We start from the raw sequence: 26,963 nt of genomic DNA on the forward strand, positions 1-26,963 counted from the left end.
TCTTATAAAACCAATCTTGATTAAATAAGAGTGCAATCTTTCATACCATGCTCTAGGTGCTTGTTTCAGACCATATAAAGCTTTGTTCAATTTACATACCTGATATTTATTATTGTCTTCAGCAAATCCTTCAGGTTGTTCAATAAAAACTTCTTCTTCTAATATACCATTCAGAAATGCAGATTTGACATCCATTTGATATACCTTGAAATTTTTGTAAGCAGCATATGCCAACAATGTTCTTACTCCTTCAAGTCTTGCTACAGGTGCAAAAGTCTCACCATAATCAATTCCTTCTTCTTGGGCATAACCTTTGCAAACTAGTCTTGCTTTATTTTGGATGACCTCTCCTTTTTCATTCAACTTGTTTCTGAAAATCCATTTTGTACCGATTACATTTTTGTCCTTCGGTCTTAGGACCAGTGTCCATGTGTCATTCTTCTTGATTTGATCAATCTCTTCTGTCATAGCATTTATCCAATCTTCACTGTTAAATGCCTCTTTCACTATTCTCGGTTCAAATTCAGATATCAGACATGTGTTCTGTCTCAGTTTGTTCCTTGTCATCACTGGATCATCCTTATCTCCTATAATCTGACTTGGTGCATGATGTCTTCTGACATATTTGGCTAATACAGGCTCGGTAAGCTCTATATGATCTTCTTCATCACTCGGTAACTGGATATTCTCTTCATTTCCTTCTGCAGTTTTCTTGGTAGGACTTGTCAGTTGAACATAGACAAATTCATCATAATCTTCTGGTTCCTTGGAATTTCCTTCATCATTTCTTTCTACAAATTCATCAATTTTCACATTTGCACTTTCGACTATTTTGTTAGATGATTTGATCAGACATTTAAATGCTTTACTTCTAGAAGAATAACCAAGAAATGTTCCTTCTTCATTTTTCTGATCAAACTTGCCATTTCTATCATCCTTGTGTATATAGCATCTACTTCCAAAGATTTTAAAATAACTTACATTAGGTTTCTTGTCATACCAGATTTCATGAGGTGTCTTCAAAGTACCTTTCTTCAGTTGTACTCGGTTCAGGGTGTAAACTGTAGTGCTTATTGCTTCTCTCCAAAATGTTTGTGGCACTTTCTTTTCAATCACCAGGATTCTGGCACAATCCACAATAGATCTATTTCTTCTCTTAGCTATTCCATTTTGCTGTGGAGTTCTCGGTGCAGAGACTTGTCTTTTAATACCATGATCATTGCAGAATAAGTTGAACTCATCAGATGTGAACTCTCCTCCTCTATCTGATCTAAGACATTTCAGTTGTCTTCCTGTTTCATTTTCAACTCTTGCCTTGTACCATTTAAACATTTGAAAATCTTCTGATTTTTCTTTTAAAAACATTACTGACATCATCCTTGAGTAATCATCCACAAATAATATGAAATATTTATCAGCATAATAACTTTTAACTTTCATAGGACCACAAAGATCAGTGTGCACAAGATCTAAAATTCCCTTAGAAGTGTAGGACTTACTTGTAAAGCTTGATCTTGTCATTTTACCCATCTGGCATCCTCGGCACATTGCATTCTCAGGTTTTTCAAGGCTTGGTAGACCTCTTACTCGGTGCTTCTTGCTTATTTTGATCAGATTATCAAAATTTACATGACAAAACCTTTTATGCCATAACCAGGTATCATCTATCCTTGCATACAGACATTTATTACGAGTTGAGTCAAGGTGAAATGTGTTACCTTTTTTTTGTGTCCCGGTAGTAGCTAACTTTCCATGCTTGTCATGAACTTTGACAATTCCTTTTTGAAATTCTATTATGTATCATGTATTGTTTAGTTGTGCTACACTCAACAAATTGTATTTTAAACCTTCAACCCAATAAACATCATTGCATCTTGCATTATCAAGAAGTGTTATGGATCCTTTACCTCTTACCGGACATGGTGCATCATTACCAAATCTTACATAGCCTCCATCATAGTCTTCTAACATAACAAACTTGTGTTTATCACCTGTCATGTGATGTGAGCATCCACTATCTATGATTGAAGAATCATTAGTATTTATGTGAGATATAAGGGCTTTTTCTTCATACCTTTCTTCATCTGATCCATCTTTGATGGCCACATAAACTACTTCCTCTGTATCAGTTTCATTCAATTTATCATCATTGGATTCCTCATCGGCTATTAAGCATGACTTTCTATCTCTTCTTCTGAAGTCTCGGTGTCCTCTATAATGATTATCTTTCTCTCTATCATCTCGGTAATCTCTCTTTTCAGTAGAATATTTGTCAGGACAGTTAGAAGCCATATGTCCTATCTTATCACAATTGAAACATTTCAAAGGTAGTTTTCCTTTATACTTACCTTTGCCTCTCGATAACCTTCTGGCTAATAGTGCTTCAAACTCTTCTTGCTTTCTGATTTCCTCATACAGTTTGTGTACTTCCTCCATGTTCTTGCGAAATATTTCACTTGCTCCACTGGGATCCCCTTTAGTGTACTTACTCATTCTATCATTGTAATCATCTGATTCACCAATATGAAAAGAACTAAATGCAGATTCAACTTTATTTACCGATGTCCCACTGTTATCAAAGTTACTTAACTCAAATGCATGTAGCTTACCAGTAGTAACATCTAAAGAAACTGGCATATTAAGTACAGACCTCAATTAATTGATTGCAGAGACTCAAATTGCATAGGCCAGTAGAAAGGTTCTTAACAACTTACTTGTTATATCCTTTTCTTCAATAGTTTCACCTGCTCCTTTGATTTGATTGACAATCTCCTTTAGTCTTGTACTGTAATGGGTTATGTTCTCACCTTCATTCATCCTCATAGATTCAAGTTGTCCTCTTAGACTATCCATTTTTGCTCTTTGAACATGTTCATCTCCTCCATACACAGATATGAGCTTGTCCCACATTGCCTTTGCATCATTGCAGCCTTCTAAATCATTAAACTCTGAATCGGTCAATGCAGATGTTATTTCAATCATTGCTTGGATATGTTATTGCTTTGCCTTTATCTCTTCCATTGTCAATGGATAGGTGCTCGGTGTGATGAAATCATTCTCTAGATAATATACAACATATTCTTCAACTCCTGATAGGTGCAGCTTCATCCTTTTCTACCATGTAGAGAAACTTGACTTGTTCAGCTTCGGTGGATCCCTCTTATACATCTTTGGATCTTTTCCTCAAGTACCTTTAAACTTTTCCTTCCGAAGTCCAAAGCTCTTATACCAATTGATAGTTCTGATACTTAAAGATAAGTACAGATGCCAAGCTAATAAGATGAGAGGGGGGGTGAATCATACAAACTTAATCTTCGATAAAAAACATCAGATTCAACCTCGGTAACATATACTTCAGTAATATAACCAAAACTGCTAAACTTGCAAACTCAAAAGCATATAAACAACATAACACTCATAACACCAGATTTAACGTGGAAACCCAAATAGGGAAAAACCACTGTGGGATTTCGGACCCACTAAGAAATATACTCTTCTAGAGTATGCTTGGTTAAAAGCAAATCCTATTAAAGATTACAAACACATTGCTAGATGTGACCCGGTTAAGGGATTTCCCTCAGATCTATTAGGATCTTCACCTTTTTAGAAGTGACCTTGTTAAAGGATTTCAAACACTCAATCAGAATGTCACCTTGCTAGAGGGTTTTACAAATAAGACTGTTAAGTCCACTCGGTTAAGAGATTTTCTATCACTTCACAAAATAACAGTAATAAAAATCTATCTACAACTTCACATCTAAAATGCTAAAGCAGATTCTTAGTTGCTCAATACAATATAGACATAGAACTAATCTTGTCCATCTGCTGGGCTCTATACTCTATTATTCAAAACAAGTCTTCAAGCTTTTGTGCTCGGTAATCACTATGTAGCATCCTTGTGCATACACTTACCTGCATGCATTGTTTATCAACAGTTCCCTATTTATAAACAATTTGCCAACCGCTTAATCTCCTTGATCACATTTCCCATTATCAATCATAGCCATCAGATCTTCAAACTTTGTCCAGGTTCAATGTATCCTTCGATCTGAAAATGTTTTACCCTGCCTTGGAACTTGCATACATTTCTTGGAACTTGTGCTAGGGTATTGCGGTTCAATATAAGTTGTAGATCTTCCTGTCGATTTTCCTTTGCCATAGATTCTTTAACAAACGTCATTCATGGCATACCAATCATTTAATCATAGCCAGCTCATCAGCTTCCTTCATTAAATAATGCATGCAATCATTTAATGTATTATGTTTTTACTCGGTTGAAACTCGGTAAATACTAAACTTCACTCGGTAGACATTCTGCCTTCATTAACCGATAGCGATAATCTTAGGGTTACCAACTAGGTTCCTTAGGGTTTACCGACTAGGTTCTTTGCTCAGTAACATAGTATAGTATTAAATTTTCAACCAATAACATATGTAGGATATCAAAACAATCTAATCATCATGATCTCATCATTGTCTAACTCGATAATAGTTGCCCATTGAATAACTTATTTCTCCCCTTATCCATCATATTCTATCTGTGTCTTTTACTATCATCTTTATACTCATCAAATCATACTTCTCAAGATATGGCAACATCATACTGAATTAGAAAATCAATTTCTTGACATCAATGACAAAATAATAAAATTAAGACAGTAAACATCCTTAATCAATTTTATCCATAATCATCAACAACCTTCTCAATATCCTTATTGAAATGCCAACAATCTCCCCTTGTCTGTTATAATGCCAAATGCCAACAATACTTTCTAGCATTCATGTTAAACTATCTCCATTATTCTTCTCCACTTCTTGAATTGCTCTAAAAAATTATGTATGCATAAATTCACAAAATGAAATCTCAAGATAATGATTCAAAAATATTTCAAAGATTGTGGTTAGATTTGAAAATGAGAAGATGATTTGAATTTATAGATAATTTGGGGATTGATGGATGGCGGCAATTGAAATGGGATTTGGGAGATCAATGGTGGAAATTAAAGGAGAGGGGACGTTAAGTAGAGAGAAAATGACTTAAGTGAAAATAAATAATGGAAAGTATTTTAATTTTCAACAAAAGCTACCATTTTGAATGTGGAGGAAAGGAGGAGAAATGAATAAATTAAGTGGAGAAAGAGATGAGAGAAGTGAAGAGTTAATTTGGTAAGTGTGAGTTGAGTGAGGAAAGGTGGAAGAGAAATTAGCAACTTGAGTGCTAAGTTAGGTTAGAAATAAATAAATATACATTTTTTATTTCACTCACACATATGGTAATTAAATAAACTCACAATTTATTTAATTATGTTGATATTAGATAAAGGAATTAAATAATTAAAAATATTATTTAATCATAGAAAAATAATCTGTTAGGTTAATAGAATTAAATAATTTGTATAATTATTTAATCATAGAAGAATAATTAGTTTGGACGAGATTGATTAATTAAAGAGGTATAATGGACTTTAATTAAGTAATATAATATTATTTAATTAGAGATTAGAAGAAGCAAATAATTAAATAATTAAAAAATATTTAGTTATAAATAATTAGAAGAAGAAGATTAGTTTTGATTAAATAATTAAATTATTTAATTAGTTTGGATGAAAAGTTAGTAAAAACTTCACTGCAAGCATAGGACGATTTTAGTGTCTACATCAACAAAACAGTAATTTAATCTGAGGTCCTGCATGTAAACTTAATGCAAAAAATATCCCTGGTCAATTATTTGTTTGATCTTTAGATATCATAGGAAAAATATCTCCACCTTCATCTACAAGAAAAAAATTTGTTTGGGCTTTGGCTAATGTGTATTGGGAAGTTATGCATATCATTGTATATATTCTCAACAGGGTACATATAAGAGTGAATCATACTAAGACACCTTATGAGTTGTGAAACGAAATACCTTCTACTATGAAGTATTTTAGAATCTTTGGGAGCAAGTGCTACATCACAAGAGATCAAGATCTTGGAAAGTTTGGTACCAGACCAGATGAAGGGATATTATGGGATATGCTATGAACAACAAAGCCTACCGGTATTACAACAAGAGGCTAAATAAAATATTGGAGAGTACAAATGTGAAAGTATGTGAAGTTTGGGATCAAACTGCCCCTGAACTTATTCAGACCATCTTGGTTGTTGCAGAAGAAAGGAGTGTTCCGAAAGTTGCAAAGAGAAAGTAACAATTCAAGCTGAAGACAAAGAAGGAGAAGAACTAGAAAAATTCATCAAAACCCTAGCGAGATATGTGCAAAAGAATCATTATGAAAAATCAAATAATTAGAGATAAAAACAAAGGAGTTCAAACAAGGAGAAGAGTTGCAGAAGCAAGTGACTAGGCAAATTACTATTTCCTTTCCCTAGTGGAACCTAAATCATATGAAGAAACAAAGCAAATAAGAGAGTTTGGTAAGAGAAATGGAAGAAGAACTAAATCAGATACAAAAACATCAAACATGGGAACTAGTACCTAGATCAATGGACAAAAATATGATAGGAACTAAATGGGTGTTTCAGTACAAGCTAAATGAACAAGGACAAGTCACAAGGAACAAAGCAAGATTGGTATGTAAAATCTACTTACAAGTTGAAGGTATTGATTTTGAAGAAGCTTTTGCCCTAGTAGCTAGGATGGAAGCTATAAGGATGTTTCTTGCTTTCTCTGCTTATAATAACTTTAAGGTGTATCAAATAGATGTTAACTCACCCTTTCTGAATGGAGATCTTGAGCAAGAAGTGTACATTGAGAAGCCAGATGGATTCAGTTTGTCAAAAGAATTGGATATGGTTTACAGATTGAAGAAAGTGATGTATGGACTCAAACAAGCACTTGGAGATTAGTATGCTAGATTGGATAGATATTTATTATAACAAAAATATAGGAAAGGTATTTTAGATAGCAATCTATAATTGAAAGTTGAAGGTATCGAGTTGTTGATTGTTGTTGTCTATGTTGATGATCTTATATTTGGAGCACATGATGATCTATGTAGAGATTTTGCAAAAGAAATGAAGAAGGAATTTGAGATGTCAATGATTCATGAGTTGTCTTTCTTTCTTGGTCTACAAGTTATGTAGTTGGAAGATGGAATTTTTATTTCTCAAGATAAATATTTCAAAGAAATGCTAAAGAAATTTGAAATGGAGAATTGTAAACCTATTACAACCCCATTGATTGTTGGTTGTAAGTCAAGAGAAAAGATGACGTATCTCCAGATGTTGATCAGAAGAAGTACAATCTATGATTGGAGGATTCCTGTATTTGATTGCCTCTAGACCGAATATCATGCAAGAAGTTTTCTTTGTTGCTAGATTTTAGGTTAATCCAAAACTAACTCATGATCAAGCTATGAAGAGAATTTTTAGGTATTTGAAAGGGACTCTAGATTTCAAAATATGGTACAAGAAGAATGGAGATTTCATGATGAAAGTATATATAGATGTTGATTTGGCTGGAAGTATTGATGAAAAGAAAAGTACTAGTGGTGGTGTATTTTTCTTGGGAGAAAGGTTGGTCTCTTAGTTAAGAAAGAAGTAGAATTCAGTATCTTTATCTAATGCAGAAGTAGAATACATTGTAGAAATATCTTGATATACTCAAGTTATGTGGATGAAATAGACTCTTAAGGTTATCATAGTGGTATATGATGAAGCTATTCCTATCATCTATGATAATACATATGTTATAAATATTTCAAAGAATCTAGTAATGCATTCAAGGACTAAACATATCTCAATTCGTTATCATTTCTTAAGGAAGAAGGTTGCAGGAAAGGAAGTCAGATTGGAGTATATTTCTACATAGGAGCAGGTTGAAAACATTTTCACTAAGACGTTGGCAAAGGATACGTTTAAGTATCTCAGGCAAAAGATAGAGGTTATTGCCCCTCATTTTTCTAACTAGATGTAGGACAAAGGTGCATCTTTCTATGGAGACTCCTTGAATATTATTCTTTGTCTCCTAGATTGATGTTGGTTGCTTCTCTTAGGGGGACTAGTGGTATATGGTGTGTTGTACCCTTTGTCTTTGATGTCAAAGGGAGAGAGATCTTGTTGATAGGGGGAGTGATGTTTTTATTTGTGTTTTAGTGTTTCAAGTATTGCCATCAATGACAAAGGGGGAGATTGTTGAAAATATGAGCCTGTGTGGTTATCATTAATGTTGTCATTGATGTCAAACTTGGTTGTTCGGATAGATTTTGGTGCAGATATATCTTGTTTTGGTATTACGATTGGTGGGAATATTTGTTAGGATTTCACACAAGTCCGAAGAAAATATGAACTAACAATTATATGAAGATTTAAATACAAAAGATAAAGAAATAAAACAGGACACAGATAACACAGAGATTTAACGTGGTTCACTTAGAATGGGTTACGTCCACCATACACTGTCGTCCAATCTTTCTTATTATCCAGCAAAAATAGTACATCAACCTTACAATTCCTTAAGCATCCCAGCCGCTTATAGCATGCATTTTTAGGGCAAAAACAAAGTCGGCCTTTTTAGGGTTTTATTACAATGTCGGTTTTCATCAAAAAAATACCAAAAAAAAAAAAAAAATCGTGGGGGCTCCCGCCCTTAAACCCCCACTTTTCTTGATACGTGCTGAGTGTACAATACTTTGCTAATCAATCGCCACATTCAAAAATCTCCCACTTGGAGACTGATACTACATGACACCACTGTACATGCAACATCTGCTGGATAAAACACTAGAACTCGACTGGTATAAATTCCACAATTATCAATCAAGAAGACCAACATAAACTGATGAAGAAATTAGCTTCTCTTGTGGAACTGCCTTCGTGAACATATCGATAGGATTCTCACTTGTGTGAATCTTCTCAAGCCGTAATTGACCCTCCTCCAAAATAGTCTGGATGAAGTTGTACCTGAGCTGAATGTGCTTTGTCCTTGAATAAAAAGCAGAGTTCTTCGCAAGATGAATGGCACTCTGGCTATCAGTATGCAATGGGCGATCCTCCTATGTCTGACCCAATTCCTCCAGAAAACATTGTAACCAAATCATCTCCTTGTTGTCTTCTATAGCAGCAACATACTCAACTTCAGTGGTTGAAAGTGCAACAACCTTTTGCAGCCTAGAAATCCAACTAACTGCAGTTCCCCTATAGTAAAAACATACCTTGTAGTGCTCCTCCGTGAATCAATATCACCTACTAGATCAAACTCAACAAATCCACTCAGAGCAGCATTAGATCCTTTGAAACATAATGCCTTCGTAGTGGTTCCTTTCAAATACCAAAGGATCCATTTCACAGCATTCCAATGTTCCATACCTAGATTACTCATAAACCTGCTCACAACTCCCACTGTATGTGCAATATCTGGCCTTGTGCATACCATTGCATACATCAAACTACCAACAGCTGATGAATACGGGATGTTAGACATTTTATTAACCTCTTCTTGTGCCTTTGGGCACATCTCCTTAGTCAATTTGAAATGACTAGCCAAAGGTGACTAACTGTTTTTGCATCCTGCATGTTAAATATTTTCAACACCTTTATATACTCACTTTGGGACAAATTCAAGATTCTATTTTTCCTAGCCCATGTAATCCTCATACCGAGAATTTGTTTAGCTGCACCCAAATCCTTCATAGCAAATGATCTAGCTAATTTTTGTTTAAGATCATTTATATGTTGCATGTTAGACCCAACAACAAGCATGTCATCAACATAAAGCAACAGGATAATATAACTGCCATTATCCAATCTCTTAAAATATACACAATGATCAGAATGACATCTATGATACCCGTGTTCAGCCATGAAACTATCAAATTTTAAATACCATTGTCAGGGTGCTTGCTTTAGGCCATACAAACTTTTCTTCAACCTGCACACCAAGTTCTCCTTACCTTTGACCTCATATCCCTGTGGTTGCAACATGTAAATTTCCTCCTCCAAATCTCCATGGAGAAAAGTTGTTTTGACATCTAATTGTTCAAGATGTAAATCATCTGCAGCCACAAGACTAAGTACAGTACTAATTGAAGTCATTTTTACAACTGGAGAAAATATTTCATCATAATCTATACCCTTTTTTCTGTGCAAAACATTTTACCACAAGTCTGGCCTTATATCTTTTCTGACCTCCTTCCTCCTCCTTCAGCCTATAAACCCATTCGTTAGGCAAAGCTCTTTTTTCTGCAGGTAAAGGGACTAAGTCCCAAGTCTTATTTTTCATCAAGGAGTCCATCTCCTCTTTCATGCCTAGCTCCCATTGTTGTTTGGCATCCACCTGCATTGCTTCTTCATATTCTTTGGGTTCACCAGAATCAGTTAATAAAATAGAATACAAAGAAGGAGAAAATCTTTCAGGGGGTCTACTTGACCTTGTAGAATGTCTAACACTTGCAGGAGTTTGTGGGACAATCTGTTATTGCTGAGCATCAGGTACCTATGGCATTTCATTTTCAGGAATCTCATCCAACACCACATATTCTTGTTTGTCTTGTTCATGCTTCTTTTCCTACACCTGTTCTTTATACATAACCTTCTCATTGAATATAACATCTCTACTTCTAATTATTTTCTTATTTTCAAAATCCCATAACTGATAGCCATATTCATCTATCCCATATCCAATGAAGGTACATTTCTGAGATTTAGCATCAAGCTTGGTTTTGTTTTCTTTATCAATATGGACAAAAGCTTCACAACCAAAGGTTTTCAGAAAAGAATAATTTACCTCTTTACCAGTCCATGCCTCCTCTGGAATACCACCATCCAAAGGGGTTAAAGGTCCTCTATTTATCAAATAGATAGCAGTATGTACAGCATCTGTCCAAAAATGTAAGGGCAATCCAGCATGCAATCTCATGCTCCTCGTGCATTCCATGATAGTCCTATTCATTCTCTCTGACACACCATTTTCCTGTGGAGTTCGTGGAACTTTCTTCTTCTTTCTAATCCCATTTAAGGAGCAGTAATCTTCAAATGCTTTGCTGCAATACTCACCTCCATTATCCGATCTGAGACACTTCAACTTTTTTCCTGTCTCATTCTCAACCAAAGCTTTCCATTTCTTAAAAGTTTCAAAAACATCTGATTTTTGTTTTAGGAAATATACCCATGTTTTTCTGGTTGAGTCATCAATAAAAATAACATAATAACAAGAGCCACCAAGAGATGATACCTAAGTTGGTCCCCATACATCTGAATGCACAAGCTCTAACTTCTCACTCTTCTTCTCTTTCCCAAGCTTGACAAATCAGACTCTTTTCTATTTGCCATAAACACAGTTTTCACAGAACTCTAAATCAATCTTCTTTAGTCCTGGCAATAGATTTTTGGAGTCAAGGATTTTCATCCCTTTCTCACTCATGTGTCCAAGCCTATGGTGCCACATTATCGAATCTATTCTTGCAACATCTATTGTTGTTGTCCCTATAGTAACTTTATCTGTAGCAGCTAAGGTAGAGTAAGTGTTACCAATACACAGATATAATGTGCCTACCTTCGCACCTTTAGCTACTACTAATGATCCTTTACTGACCTTCCAGATACTGTCTGAGAAGGTAACTATGTAACCTTCACTACCTAGTTGCCCTATAGAAATTAAATTTCTTCTTAAGTTAGGAACATGTCTTACCTCCTGCAGAAACCAGTCATTTCCATTCTGCAACTTGATCTTTATCTTTCCTTTTCCAACAATTTGACAGGGCTCATCATCACCCAAATATACCTATCCAAAATCACCTTGAACATAATCTAGAAAATATTTTCTATGGGGTGTAGCATGAAATGAAGCCCCAGAATCTATTACCCAGGAATCATTAACATTATCCAAACATAAGATTAAAGAATCTTGTAAAGTATTACTTGCAATATTAGCTTCCTTACTGTCATTTTCATTTTTGTCTCCTTCTTTGTTTTTCCGAGACCAACAGTCTTTCTTTAGATGACCAGGCTTTCTGCAGTACCAGCAATCTTTCTTTCCTCTAGATTGAGAGCGTCCTTTCTTTGACTTCCCTCATGACTTCTCATTCCAAGGGCCTTTTCCTCTTTCCTTTGATCTTCCTTTGTTCTCCACATTCAAAACACTACTTGATGATGTTGGAGTCTCACTTGTACTTTTCCTTCGCATTTCCTCGCTTAGGATAACACCAACAATATCATCAAATACCAAATTATTTTTACCAGAGACGGAGTTACTTACAGCCATAACCAAGCTATTCCAGCTTTCTGGCAAAGAACATAAAATCAAGAGAACCCTAACCTCTTCTGCAAAGGTAATTTTTACCGAAGACAATTGACTAGTAATTGTATTAAATTCATTTAAGTGCTCCGCTATAGATCCTCCCTCACTCATTTTCAAATTAAACAAATGCTTCATAAGAAATACCTTATTTGAAGCCGAGGGTTTCTCATACAACTTAGCCAATGTTTCCATCAAATCTACAATCGTTTTTGCTTCTGTTATATTGAATGCTACAGATGGCGCAAGGCACAATTGAATGGATCCCAGTGCCTTTCTATCTAAAATGTCCCACTCTTCATCTGACATTGTGGTCGATTTCTTTGCCTTTCCTTCTAATGGCCGCCACAAATCCTTTTGATACAGGTAATCCTCCATCTGCATTTTCCATAACTGATAATTTTGGCCGTTAAACTTTTCGACCTTGAATTTGGAATCCTCCATTGCTCCCACTCAAATCTGAGAGTCCTGCCAATTTATAGAAAACCTCGCTCTGATACCAATTGTTAGGGTTTCAAGCAGATCCGAAGCAAATATGAACTAACAATTATATGCAGATTTAAATACAAAAGATAAAGAAATAAAACAGGACACAGATAACACAGAGATTTAACGTGGTTCACCCAGAATGGGTTACGTCCACCATACACAGTCGTCCAATCTTTCTTATTATCCAGCAAAAATAGTACATCAACCTTACAATGCCTTAAGCATCCCAGCCGCTTATAACATGTGTTTTTAGGGCAAAAACAAAGTCGGCCTTTTTAGGGTTTTATTACAATGTCGGTTTTCATCAAAAAAATACCAAAAAAAAAAGTTTCTCGGGGGCTCCTGCCCTCGGACCCCGGCAAGGATACGTGCTAAGTGTACAGTACTTTGCTGATCAGTCGCCACATTTCAACAATATTTTGGTGTTGGTTGTGGAAATATGTAGGAAAGAGTTTTTAATGTCTCATTAACAGTTTGGTTTGGTTTTCTAGTTCGTGGTTTGCAGAAGTCAGTTACTATTTTCTGATAGGTAGAGTGTCTATCTGACAGGTCTGAAAAGTCTTTGGTGGCCTCCGGATATGTTAAATATTTTGTTGTGGTGCAAAGGATGTGATTATATGATTTTTAGAGTATTCTCAATATGATTCTCTTGTGGTGTTTGTGTTTTGTAGGTGAGTTATATTGATTTGAGTGTGATATATTCAACTATGTTGCAGATCGATGTGTCTAATTGGTTTATCTTATTTGGATCATGTTTTTTATCTGGATATGCTTTAGATGACAAGTTGGGATATTGTTATGGGTCTCACCTTGGTGTGTGGAGATCCACATGGAATATTTTGCATCGAAGGATATCTTTTTAGTTGACTGTTTAATAAGCTTTAATGCCTATCTACATGTTATGTTTGGTGCCAACCTTGGAGGATGTATTAGCATGTGTGGATCATTGGATCCATCTTGGAAGGATTTTTTGATGTATTTGGGTCCCCTTTTCTCTTGGAGTGGACTTCCTTGAGTATTTTTAGTTCGAGTGGCTTATTTTGTGCAATTATGTTCATTCTATCCTGGTCGATCCTTAATTAGGTTTTTGATGTTCTAATTCATATTTAAGGAGTGTGAGTTGAATGAGTAGAGTGTGTATAATGTATGTGAATTGATGAGAAGTGTATGCAAATGATATGCAAGCAAATTTGAGTTTGTGAAAGTGTGAAGGTTAGATTGTGAAGAGCTTTGAAGGTGATATATTCAGGAAGATAGTGTTCAGAGACAAAGATGATGTTTAGAGATGTTTGCCATGATATTGGTCACTTGATTATGTTGTTCAAGGATAATTTCATGTTCAGGATATCTTTCTCATATCAATTTTACTATTTCTCTTATTGTTGAATGATAGTGAGTCTTCTAGCAGCATTTTCTTTATCTTTCCCTGAAGTAGTGAACCTCTGAAAAGCAAGTCCTTATCTTGTATCTTACCTAATGTTGTGTGCTTTAGTTCTACAAGTCCATCGGGTGTTGTTTCTCCTTGGTGGTGAGCCCAAAACTTTGTAATCATTGTTATTCATATTGCGAGTTAGATTATTATCGTGTTTTTTCCCAATTTGGGTTTTCCATGTAAAATATGGTGTTCATGGTTAGTAAATTTTTCAGTATTGTTTTGTATGGTTGAATGTTGTTTATAATTAATTTGTTTTGAAGTTTTGGACCGATTCACCTCCCCTCTCAATCCTTCCTTGGTTTCAACACATCCTTTAAGAACAAAGAAGTGATAGAATTCTTAGAGAGATTTCATAGTCAACATCATCTTTTTGTTGGTAAATTGGTGGAATTGATTATGTGTTGCATTGATGTTTTATCATTGATGGCAACGCCAACTGTTTTGGTTGTTTACCGATTTCTGGTAGAGCGGTTGGATTATGATATTGATTTGGTATGCTTTGGTATGCTTCAGTTTGTGGAATTGGTTTGGATCTATCATTCATGCTATTCAGATGTGTATCACGATTAGTTGGTTCGGATTTGATGACTCGGGAGCTATAATTTGTTCTAGTAAGTTTGTTGGTCACCGGTAAGGGTTTTACCGGCAGAGCTCTGTTGAAGATATTTTGATGCATGTGATAAGTGGTGTTGGCGCGGCTTCTAGATGGCTTTCAGGATGTTGTTGGTTATATTGTTCATGTTCCTGTTCATCGGTGATGTTGGATTTGGGTTCGGACCTGATGCTATCTTATTCGGCTAGGTTATAGACCAGTTTATGTAACGTGTTGGTGGATGATCCCGATGCGTTACCGGTTGGGTTTATTGATTGTGTTATTGATTGGGTTTATCGATGCGTTTTCGGTCTTAGGCTGACTTGGTTGATCATTGGATTGCTGGTTTATGTTATGAATTTATTATATTATCTTTTTAGTGGCCGACCTAATTGTTTAGGTCCCAGGTTGGTATAAATATTATGTAAGATCTCTTTGTAGATCATGGGCATATTCATGGGATTAAGGTTATAGGATTATATGTGTGGGAATAAGGTTGTAATCATATGCAGAGTTTTTGGTCGATCATAGGTGATTGAATTGGGTTGGTGAAAGAGGTTTAAGACCTCTGGTACTGAGCTTAATTGGAACTGTATTCAGACATAGGAGATGTTATTCTTGCAGTTCACTCTTCTTTCTGGATTGTAGTCTGGATTTATTTTGTAGTCAATGAGGCTCCTTTTGTGATGAGCAGTGCACTCTAGGTTGTTGGCCTTCCTACATGTGCAGGCCCCTCTTTTGTAATCACATACTTACTGCGGAAGTATTATCTGACTATGGGTAGGCTTCCCACCAATTTTCCCTTTACCAGGTTTTCCATGTACAAATATTGGTGTTATCTTTTATGGATGGTTGGTAAATGTTCGGTGGTTTATATTTGTGCTTAACTGTTATATTTTCTATTCTGGTAATAAGGTCTTAATGCTTAAAGTTCTATAATATATTAACAATTTATTCATTCCCCCTCTCAGTTTTTCACCGGTTATCTAAGTTGTCTAACACTTTTTACAACTTATTATTATCAATCTAACAGCGAGGTTGAGGCTTCTAATAAACCCATAGAATAATTTCTTCATAACATTATCAATAAAAATAGTAAACATTGGAACACTCAATTAACATATGCATTATGGGCCTATCTTGTGAGTATTCATCCATCTATAGGTACTGGTCCATATAATCTTTTGTATGACCTTGATGCCATCATGTCTTTAGAGTTTGAGATTCCATTTTTTAGAGTTTCACTCAAAGGCCTTATTGATAATGGCACTTATCATAACCAATTGGTGGAGGTGGCCATGGTTTGAAACATTTCAATCTACAAGAGTTGTATCCAGAAGTACATATTGGCCAAGAATTAGTATAGGAGGATAAAAAAAGACCTGACTTATTTCTTTAGATATGGATGAGGTGAATTAAGGCATATAATTCATTTTCATTGGGCTTATACAAGTGTTAAGAGTGTGTTGATGTTGAAAATTATGTCAAATAATTGATTCTATCACTTAACCCTTAGTTCTGAGCATTAAGTTCAACAATTTCTTGTTTGGGATATCTAGTACAAGAGCATCCCTAGATCAACAATAATTCTATCTCGTTCTCATATTATATCAGTGGAAGGGGATTCGGCTATGAAAATCTTTCTGCACTTGTGACAAAGGGTTTAGATTGCAAATTTGTTTCTTCTTGATAACAAACAAAGTTGTGTATAAGTGGCATGAGTTTGATTCTTCTTTAGAGGTTATTTTTGGTCTCTCCATTCATGGTTATAATTTTATATTATTTTTTCCTCTAAATAATTTTTTATCAGACTAAAGGTTCATTCAAAAATATGTCCTTATGGCACTCTATTTGTATGAAGGTTCAAAACTTTTGCTTCCTACTAAGTCTTGAGACCATACCATAGCTAAAGGATTGTATCTCAATTGGAACCACTTGTCCTTAACACGTCTTAAAGAATAGTGACCTAAGTTAGTCCATCTAGAGTAGATTAAATTAGAAATTTAAATGGTACACCAAATTGGGAGAGAGTTGTCCTAGCCTCAAATATTGTAATGGGTTTTGTTAGAACTTGGATATTTATAAACACAAATACTTGAACTTCATTATTGTCCATCTCTCTCCCTCTAAATTTTTTTTTTTTTTTTTAAATATTTTAAGCAATGATTATGTGTTGTCGAGATTTGGCATATGCATATTATTATATAATTTTTTCATTGATATTAAGAAAATCTATCGTGTTCCATTATATCCCTATGCATTGTATTTGTTGCCTTGTGGAATTAAGTCAAGATTCTTGGTTTGGTTGCCATTCATTAGGCTCTCAAACCTTTCCCTACATCAATATTTGAGAATAACACCTAGATCATTTTAAGTCATCATATAGCATTCCATTCACATTTAAGAGCATTCAATTCTAGAGAATAAAAAGAGTTTTTCAATCAATAAATTTGTACAATTTAGCAAGAATTAGTTGTCTTCCATTTTGACATCTAAATTATTTTACTACACATAGTGAACAATAATGTCATAGGGCTTGACTTATGCACAAGGAGGTAATAAGTTTCAAACCTTACATAAATTAGCTAGAAGGTATCATTTAGCACCACCATGATATCAACTCATTTACTATAGTAGAGGTGGACAATTAAGGAGCAAGCGACAATCTAAGATGTGATTGTAAAAAATGGATAGACTTGTAGAATAACTATGAGGTCTAAATCACACAAGTGATCTTGCCTAATTGATTTGGTACATTAGTTGTCTTCCATTTTGACATCTAAATTATTTTGATACACATAATGAACACAATGACATAGGGCTTCACTTAGGAACAAAGGGATGATAAGTCTCAAACCTTACATAAAAATACCCAAAAGGTATTAATTAACATCGCATTGACTTAAACTCATTTACTATAGTACTAGAGGTGCATAGTTAAGGAGCAAGTGACAATCAAAGATGTGATTGTAAAAATTGGATAGACTTGTAAAATAGCCAAGCGTTCTAAATCACACAAGTGATCTTGTCTAATTGATTTATCAACAAAATTGTTCCGAAAGAGACATCTCAAATCCAAAGTCTACAATTAAAGAACAATTAAGAAGTGCACGGTCAAACAAACTGTATTACATCAACACTTTAATTTCATGAACCAAAACTATCCTTTCTCTCATCCCTCCAATTCAATTTACCATTCACTTATCTTATATAAAACTAAAGTGTCTATAATAATCAAAGATTCAATTTATTAGATAATTATTCATTTATCTTTAGATTAAGATGAAATCTTAGCAGAGGTAAGTCTTTTATTCCTCTTGAATATTAAAATTAAATGGGTAGATTTCTAACCAATTACTCAAATTCTGGCCCTCATAAAGATCTATGTTAATGAAAACAATTGTCTTGGAATGAAAACAATTGTCTTGGGATAAGGTCATTACAGTGTGAACACATGCGAAATTATCACAGTTTTCAGAGCTAGATTGATTGATTGCCTTAGTGAAATAACTTAGACATAGACATGATTTGATATCTTCTTAAAATCACTTCTTTGAGTACATTCAATGGAACATTAACCATTATCATGATTTGATATTTGATCATAAATTTGATGTAGTGTACGGTGTTGCAAAAAAGAAGCATGAAACATGTTGTCATTAACATACAAAAGTTTTTCTGTTGAAAGATGAAAAATGTAATAATCAATCATTCTTCCCTGTTAAGCTACTTGATATGACGTTATTTACAGAAAAAGATTATTCCCATTGTTATTTTTCACTGTGTTCGTGTTGTAAGCGATGATAAACAAGTACTGATATGCTATTGCTTTATTGTCTCACTGCGTTACAAACGATGTTGATGATGGCCACAGTGATGCTTGTTTTCATAGGCTTGAATGACAAATATATTATTTCCAAATAAACAATAAATGCAGATCTTCTTATTATGTGTGTCTATCAAGAGAAAAATAGTCATGGCTATTCTGGCTCCAAAACAGATCTTCCGTACAGTGTGATAGTGATGTGTTAGTCAATCGCAGTCGTTTATTGCAAAATCGACGGTGTAAAATGCGCGACTAACACACATGTTAGTCAATCTGTACTGTCGTTTTGGAGCCGGAATAGACGCGTCCGAGAAAAATGGCAGTGTCTATTCGGTCAGAACGACTTTTTCATTTGATAGTCAAGTATTTCAATCAAATTTATTATATTTCCACAGTCCATATTATTATTGTGAAATATTTTTGGATTAAACTATGTAAGAACTTGATGCAAAAGTTCTTACACAGTTTAATCCAGAAATCTTTCACGTAATTTTAATAACTAGCAAAAAGATCATTTTGTCAGCTGGATAGCCATTTCAGAGAAAGATAACAAGTTATAAAAGTTACATAGAGAAGAGAATGTGTGATTGCAGAAGCTTAAAAAGATGGTTCGCTTGTTTTGGCTATGGAAAGCTAATTAAGAAAAAGCTAGAAGAGATAAGGAATGAGTAGGAGAATGAAAAAAAGAGAGAGAGAGGCAGTGGTTGATTCCTTTCTATCTTTTAGTGTCTCTTAGTTTTAGTTAAGAGACATTCCTTTCTATACATTCAAATGAAATCAAAAGCTCACTAGCGAAATCCACTATTTAAAGTTCAAAAGTTTTTATCAAAGAAAATAATTCATATTCTCTATTTAATATAAATTTTTGAGTATGTTTGCTTCTTAGTTGGGTAGAGAGAGAAGTGAGACTCTATCATACTTCAACTCTAATTAAAAAAAATTTATGATGTTGTAATTGGTATGGAAAGGTGCATAGAGTATATTATTCTAATGGTGTTTCGGTTATAACATATATGTTTTCCATCTCTTTTTATCCCCTAGGCGAGTGATGAAATTATTGGGAGTGTGGATGATGACATGAGAAAATTACTATCAGCTCCTCCTATGCTCTAGATTGAAGGGTGGCAAAAACCTTGTACCCAAAATCCTTGTGTTGCGTAGATCTCTTATTGTCCTCTACCTACTTTTTTTTCAATATGCGTTAGGTCTTTTAGAATATGTAGTACATTATGTTGGAATGATAGAGAACCCATCATACAACTGAAGACTTCAAGGATGAACCAAGAAAGATACCAACCACAAGAGAGTGTTACAACATGAGCTTGAATGAGCAATGAGATAAAAAATGTTATGGAATTGATGATTGTGATATATTACAATGTACGAATGAGCCTTGCTTATATAGGCAAGGTGATGAGGTAGGATTACAACTCCACTTGATACAAACATTAAATGCATGCATGATGCATAATGATAAATGCCTATTTAAAGCAAATAGTAAATAATGTGAAATGACCTATCTTCTAGAATGCCACCTAGGATAATTAACATGATCCTATGAACAATATTAAATGACAAGTTGCATAGAGTAACTATATGACAACTAACTTAAATACAAGCTACCTCTTAAATAAACTTAACATGTGAATAGATTCTAACCATGAACTAGTTAGGATATAACCACATTCACACCAACACATTATTACTACATTACTTTTAAAATGTATATAGTTGTTATCCTTAGTACTATTATCCATCTTATTATAAAGTGTTAATTTCATATTGTCATCTAGTTTCAAAATAAATTGATAGTCAATAAGATATTCATTATTACCTCATGAATTTGATTTTCAATAACCTGTTACATTACATACACCACCTTTAAAATATATCTTCATTTTATTGTGTAGTTATATGAAGTTATGTCAAGTCCTAAAAAAGGAGTATTACATTTTTAATAAACTAAATCTAATGTTTATGTCATTGTCACCTTCCCTCTAATGGTAGGTTGTTTTCTTGATTGTCAATTTTTTCCATACTTGATCAAATTAACATAGAAAATAAGTTTGGGTGTAGGTTCTTCTGTGAATTGTGATTTTTCTCGTTTTTCTTGCACATCCAAATTGATATTTATTTTAACTTATTGCGCAATAGAATTAATGAGACTAAAATGAATATTAGGCGATGATGCTACTTCTTTACCATGATTAGAATAATTTGTATTTATAGGTCTTGTTTGTACAAATGTATACTTTTTAGAAATTGGGTACTTTAAATAAATACACGTCAAGTATGGGAAATAAAAAGTAAGCTTAGTTAAATTTATTATAAGCAACAAATCATAATTATAAATGTGTATAAGAATTTAAAGTATATATGTATTTAAATTATGTAATTTTTTTTCAAATTTATTCATTGTTACATAAATTAAAAACTTGTAATGTAATTAAGTTTGTTCATTTAACCACAAATATAGAGTGAATATGGAGATCCCTGCAGTATTCGTTGCCACCCTCCTTCACTTTGGTCTGCCGAAAAACAAAATAAAGGATTTATGTAGAAAGGTTTTTAAGGCCAACCTGCTAGGAGATTTGGGCAGTGTTTTGTGGAACATAGATGACAAGCTGACAATTTCGTTGTCAATTGACTATGGTTTTACCTTCAGAAATGGTAACCCTCCCCCTAGGTTCCCTATTTTATATTTTAAGGATGAGAAATAGTTTAAAGCAAGGCAGTTTGTGGTTGAGAAATATGCAAATTTCCTATGGTCCTTGTTTCGGTTTTAAAAAAATTCAGATGAAAATTGGATTAAGTATTATTTCGAGTTGTTTAGTATAACTGAAATGGCTCTAGAGGATAGGGTGGTGGAATGGGAAAATGAATTGAAAGCTTTTATGGCCAGCATTGGGCCTGAACCTGTGGATGTGGTTGAATGTTTCCCTTCTAAACTTGTTAGGTTTGCACGAATAATTCCAATTATTTTTCAACAGGTCGATACGTCGGAAGCTCCTAGACCTTCTTCACCTGCTCGTTGATCTCCTTCAAAATGCAAGCTTCACAGGCTAGGTTTGAATAATGTGTTTTTTCAGATTTTTAGTTTAGTTAAGCTAGTTTTTTTAAGCATCTTTTAAAGGAATTGATTTTGAGAAAGACTCTGCATATTAGATGCTCATTGGTTTATGCCCATGATGGATTTTGGCATAATGAAATTTGGTGATTTTTTAGGGTAAATTTTCAAACTGGTAAAAACTCTTTATTATGTATTTACTAATATTATTAATATATTTGGCTTCGGCCCTTGGTTGATCAAAAAAAATGTTTGTTCATTCCAATTCTATAATTTCGTCCTAATACACTAATAAAACATTCTACATGTACATTTCATTAAAATATTTCATTGTAGATGAAGTCAATAAAACAACACATAATGAGGATGTTAAAAATTAAGCTATTGAGAAAATCTACTCAAAATAGAATATGTTGACTATGAAGAGGGAGATGATAATAAAGATGAAGATTACATGGGTGATCTACATTACTAGCATACCTATATTTTAAAATATCAATGTAAATTATTTTGAGAGATAACGTTCTTGAGATGGCGTATATGTCAATAATTGACAAAAAAATATATGAAATGAAAACAAAAATTAGGGTTTTACAACCAATCAGTCTCCTCCATCAATGAAGAAAACATCAATATGTAGAAAACTTTATGCAAAATTATATACAAGAAGATATAATCTCATATGACCCCACAATCCCTATATCTCTATCCAAGTTGTCTACCGCATATGGAATACAATAATATTGTATAACATGAGTCTTCGAGGCCATGCAATTCCATTGTTTACCTAGGATTAGATGCCAAGACCCCCAAACCTCCTATCTCTATTATCATACTATTTGAAAGTACAATAAATTTATTGTTAATCTATTTTATATGTATAAGAGAAACAATATTTTAAATTATTTGATAGTGTTCACATTTGAAAGTAATTGATTTTGTTTACAAAAAAATTATTATAAATTAAATCTTATTGAATGTAAAGATATGATGTTCTAAAATGATAAGATTGAGATTGTACATTAGTAAATTTGGTCAAATGGGCACCCCTTAATTCTTGATACTAAGTTGGAGGCCAACTCATAGATACTCCACAATCTTCATACTAAGTTAAATGAGGTTGATCAATAGATAATCCACAAATCTTAATATGAGGTTTGAGGATGATTAATAAAATATAGTCTTCACCTAAAAAATTCTCAATTGCAAAGTGTCAACACACTTGGGCATCAACGTGCAATGAAATTAATACGCAATACAAGAAAGAATTAGAAATATCTAATAAAAAATACCCACAAGTCTAATAATACTCAGCTTGCATTGTATTCCGATAAAAGTCCCCACATAATTTCTATTTGCCTCATTTCCTTTCTTATCACATTATTTTCTCTTCTTGGTTGTGACAGGGATCTTAAATCCTGCACTTATAGCACCCCCTCTCTCCTTTGAATTCTAATTTAAGACCCATCACTCACTCCACTAAATTCAGATATGAAGATAATTAAATATTTGTATGTTACAGATGAGATAGTTAATTACCATACAATTGTAGAAAGTATATGCTTCATTTCCAACATGACTACCAGTTAAGACATCAAAATAAAGCACATAAGGATTTTATTGATATAGGTTTTTTAATCTATTATGTGATTGTATATGTCACTTAATGTAATGAGCTTCCTTTAAGAAGTGATAAATCTGTTGGATTGTTTCCAACGTCTACCTTCAAGATTTGCCAAATGGTTTAATAGCCTTCTACGAGATCCTTAACTAAAATGGTAGCGGTTTCCTGAACATATTCATCTTTTTGGGAAAATGGCTAGCTCAACTCTCTACAAGTGGTATCAGTGTAGTCACAAGTTTGAATCTCAGGTAACATTGAGGGGGAGATTGTTGGAATGTGTCTAGCATCCCCCCTTGGGATTCGTGACATGGTTTAATAGCCTTCCATGAGATCCTTAAATGGAATGGTAGTGGTTTCTGATGAAGTGCATCTTTTGGGAAAAACAACTAGCTCAACTCCCTACAAAATCATGACAAATAAATAAGATTTTTCTCTACTTTTTAGTCCTCGTGTATCTCATTTTTTTAAAAATTGTATTTATATTTTATCGAAGTATGTTGTCTTTGATTATTATTTTATGCTATTTTTTAGTAACTGATGGTATGATGAAAGAATAAGTATCTAGTAGATTGCTGAGAGGGGGAGTGAATTAGTAAATAGAAAAACTGATACAAAATTTCCCAATCTCAATCTAATCACACAAAGTAATCTTATCAATGAAATACCATTGTCAATATAAAAACTCATAAGAAAATCGGTTGACTGTTACAACAACTTAACAGTAAACAACATTAATCTTGTAAACATCCAAATGCTTTATCATATGTCAACATACTTTATTTCTCAATGCTTTCGGTTATCATCCCTTATCAGAATAGTTAAGTAGTTAATCAAATCAACCATAAGATCATATCCACAAAAACAAATTCACCACATGACACAAGTATTTTTGACGTGGAAACCCAAATAGGTAAAAACCATGGTGAGATGGGACTCACAAGATAACTATCTGAACTCTTCTGAAGTTCGCCCTGTTAGGAGCCAAGCCTGTTAAAGCTTTTACAAAAGTCCTATTAAGAACTGATCCTGTTAAGAATCACTCGATTAAGGGATTGACTAAAAATGCCTTGTTAGAAGCAATTACCCTGTTAGGAGTAACCTCGATAGAGGATTTGAAAATACAAGCTAATGGATCGCCTTGTTAGAGGATTTGAGAAGTAACCAAGCTTGTTAGAGCTTACCCAGTTAGGGGATTTCAGTTCTGCTATAATTGTTAGAAAACAACAAGGGTTTTCTTGATCTGTCTGAATAGCACTACACTTTCTTGATCAGATCCTTTTAAGCTCCTATCTGCCTTTACTCAAACTGCAGACTCATCTTCCAGTTCGGTAACCACACACTCAACTTATCTCTGCCAACACCTTCAACTAAACAACGTCATCGACCTTATAAATAAATCAATTAGATCTGTAACACAACAAAAACCTAATTCTCTCATCAAAATTATAAATGAATTCGATTCAAGTATGACCATTGGATTACATAGAAATCTCTACACATCAATCAAGAAAACCTCAACCGCTCCTTGATTAACGCTTCATCGAGCTAAGTAACTCATCACATGCTTTGCATTAGATGCAATACACTTTTCTCATTCTCTAGACAAAAAAATGCGCCAAAACATTTTGAACTTGTCTTCATACAATGATCATACGTGTCACCATCATTACCGCTCAACATCATATCATAAACCAACATAACCAATTCAACAACCTTAATCGGTTAGGGTTTAACAAAAACAACTGGTAGGGTTTATTGGCTACATTACATAGATAGGGTTTAACTCACAAACTTACATACCGGTTTACAATGTCCTTCACAAAGCTCTTCCTACCGGTTACAAGACAATATCAACAATAACAGTAATATCACCAATATCATTACCGTTTAATTGACATCAATGACAACATAACATATCATTAATGCAATCTTCATGCAAATGCCAACAATCTCCCCCTTTGGCATTGATGGCAATACAAATATCAACACCATTGATTGATGTTGTGAATGTGAATAGAAATCATGGTTTACATTACTAAGTATTCACCATGCTCTCCATGTCTTTAGCTTGACACTGGTTCTCCTCCTCATAATCACATAATTCTTCTCCCCCTTTGACATCAATGCCAAATTGAAAGTAAAACATGTAATATCAAATGTTACTATACAACAACAATAATCTGCAACTTAATGCTCCCCCTGTGGAATAGCTTCCACTACTATACCAATCCTTGTAAAATTCTCCAAGTGGTTCAAGGACTGATGCAATCAACATCATGCTCAACTAACCTCATAAAGGGGTACAGCCCCTAGTTGACTTCTAAGATACTCAAATGTAGTCTTAGGTAGAGGTTTCGTAAAAATATATGCAAGTTGCTCCTTGGTAGAAACATGCTCTAAGATAACATCTTTTCTCTGCACTTTTTTCCTCAAGAAATGATACTTCAATTCAATGTGCTTGGTTCGTGCATGCAAAAGAGGATTCTCGGAAATATTTATGGCACTTGTATTATCACATAAAATCTTTATAAGTTTTGAAATCTTCATCTTACAACCTTTCAAAATGTGTCTCATTCAAATAGCCTGTGTGCAATTCATATAAGCTGCAACATACTCAACTTCAGCAGTAGATTGTGAAGTACAACTCTACTTCTTAATACTCCATGAAACAAGTCTTCCTCCAAGAAAGAATGCTCCACTGGTTGTGTTTTTTTGGTCATCAACATTTCCTGCCCAATCAGCATCTGTGTACACCTTCAAATCAAAGTTATCTCCATATGGATACCATAATCCATAGTCAACAGTACCTTTCAGGTATCTAAAAATTCTTTGGGTTTCTATTAGATGTGTTTCCTTAGGATTCTTCTAGTATCTAGCAACTATGCCAACCACATGAGCTATGTCCAGTCTGCTATGAACAACATAGTGCAATTTTCCAATCATTGACCTGTATTCCTTCTCATCAACAAACTTAGATTCATCTTCCTTAGACAACTTGCAACTTGTAACCATTGGTGTCCCAACTGGTTTACAATCACTCATGCCAAATGTCTTCAAGACCTCTTTCACATACTTAAACTGTGTAATAAAAATACCATTCTTCATTTGTTGTATCTGCAAGCCTATGAAAAAATTTATTTCCCCTACTAAATACATTTCAAACCCATTTTTCATTTCATCTGCAAAACTATCGTGCATGACATCATTACCTCCAAATATGATATCATCAACAAATACTTCACTGACCAGTATTTCATCTCCTTCAGACTTGAGATATACATTAATATCATCACTGGTTCTCAAAAAGCCTATCTTCATCAAATGTGTATGAAGCCTTTCATACCATGCTCTGGGTGCCTACTTTAATCCATATAAAGCCTTATGCAATCTGCATACCATATCTTTCTCATCAGTCAAAGCATAACCATCTGGTTTCTCTATGTATACTTCTTCTTCCAATATCCTATTCAAAAATGCAGACTTAACATCCATCTGGTATACCTTGAATTTCTTATGGGTTGCAAATGCAAGTGAAGTTCTGACACCTTCCAGTCTTGCTACTGGTGCAAAAATTTTTCCATAATCTTCTCCTTCTTCTTGCGCATAACCCTTGCAAACCAACCTTGCCTTGTTGTGAATTACAACACCAACTTCAATCAACTTGTTCCTGAATACCCATTCATTACCTATAACATTCT

This window comes from Cryptomeria japonica, chromosome 2, assembly GCF_030272615.1.
Source record: "Cryptomeria japonica chromosome 2, Sugi_1.0, whole genome shotgun sequence".
Lineage (NCBI taxonomy): Eukaryota > Viridiplantae > Streptophyta > Pinopsida > Cupressales > Cupressaceae > Cryptomeria > Cryptomeria japonica.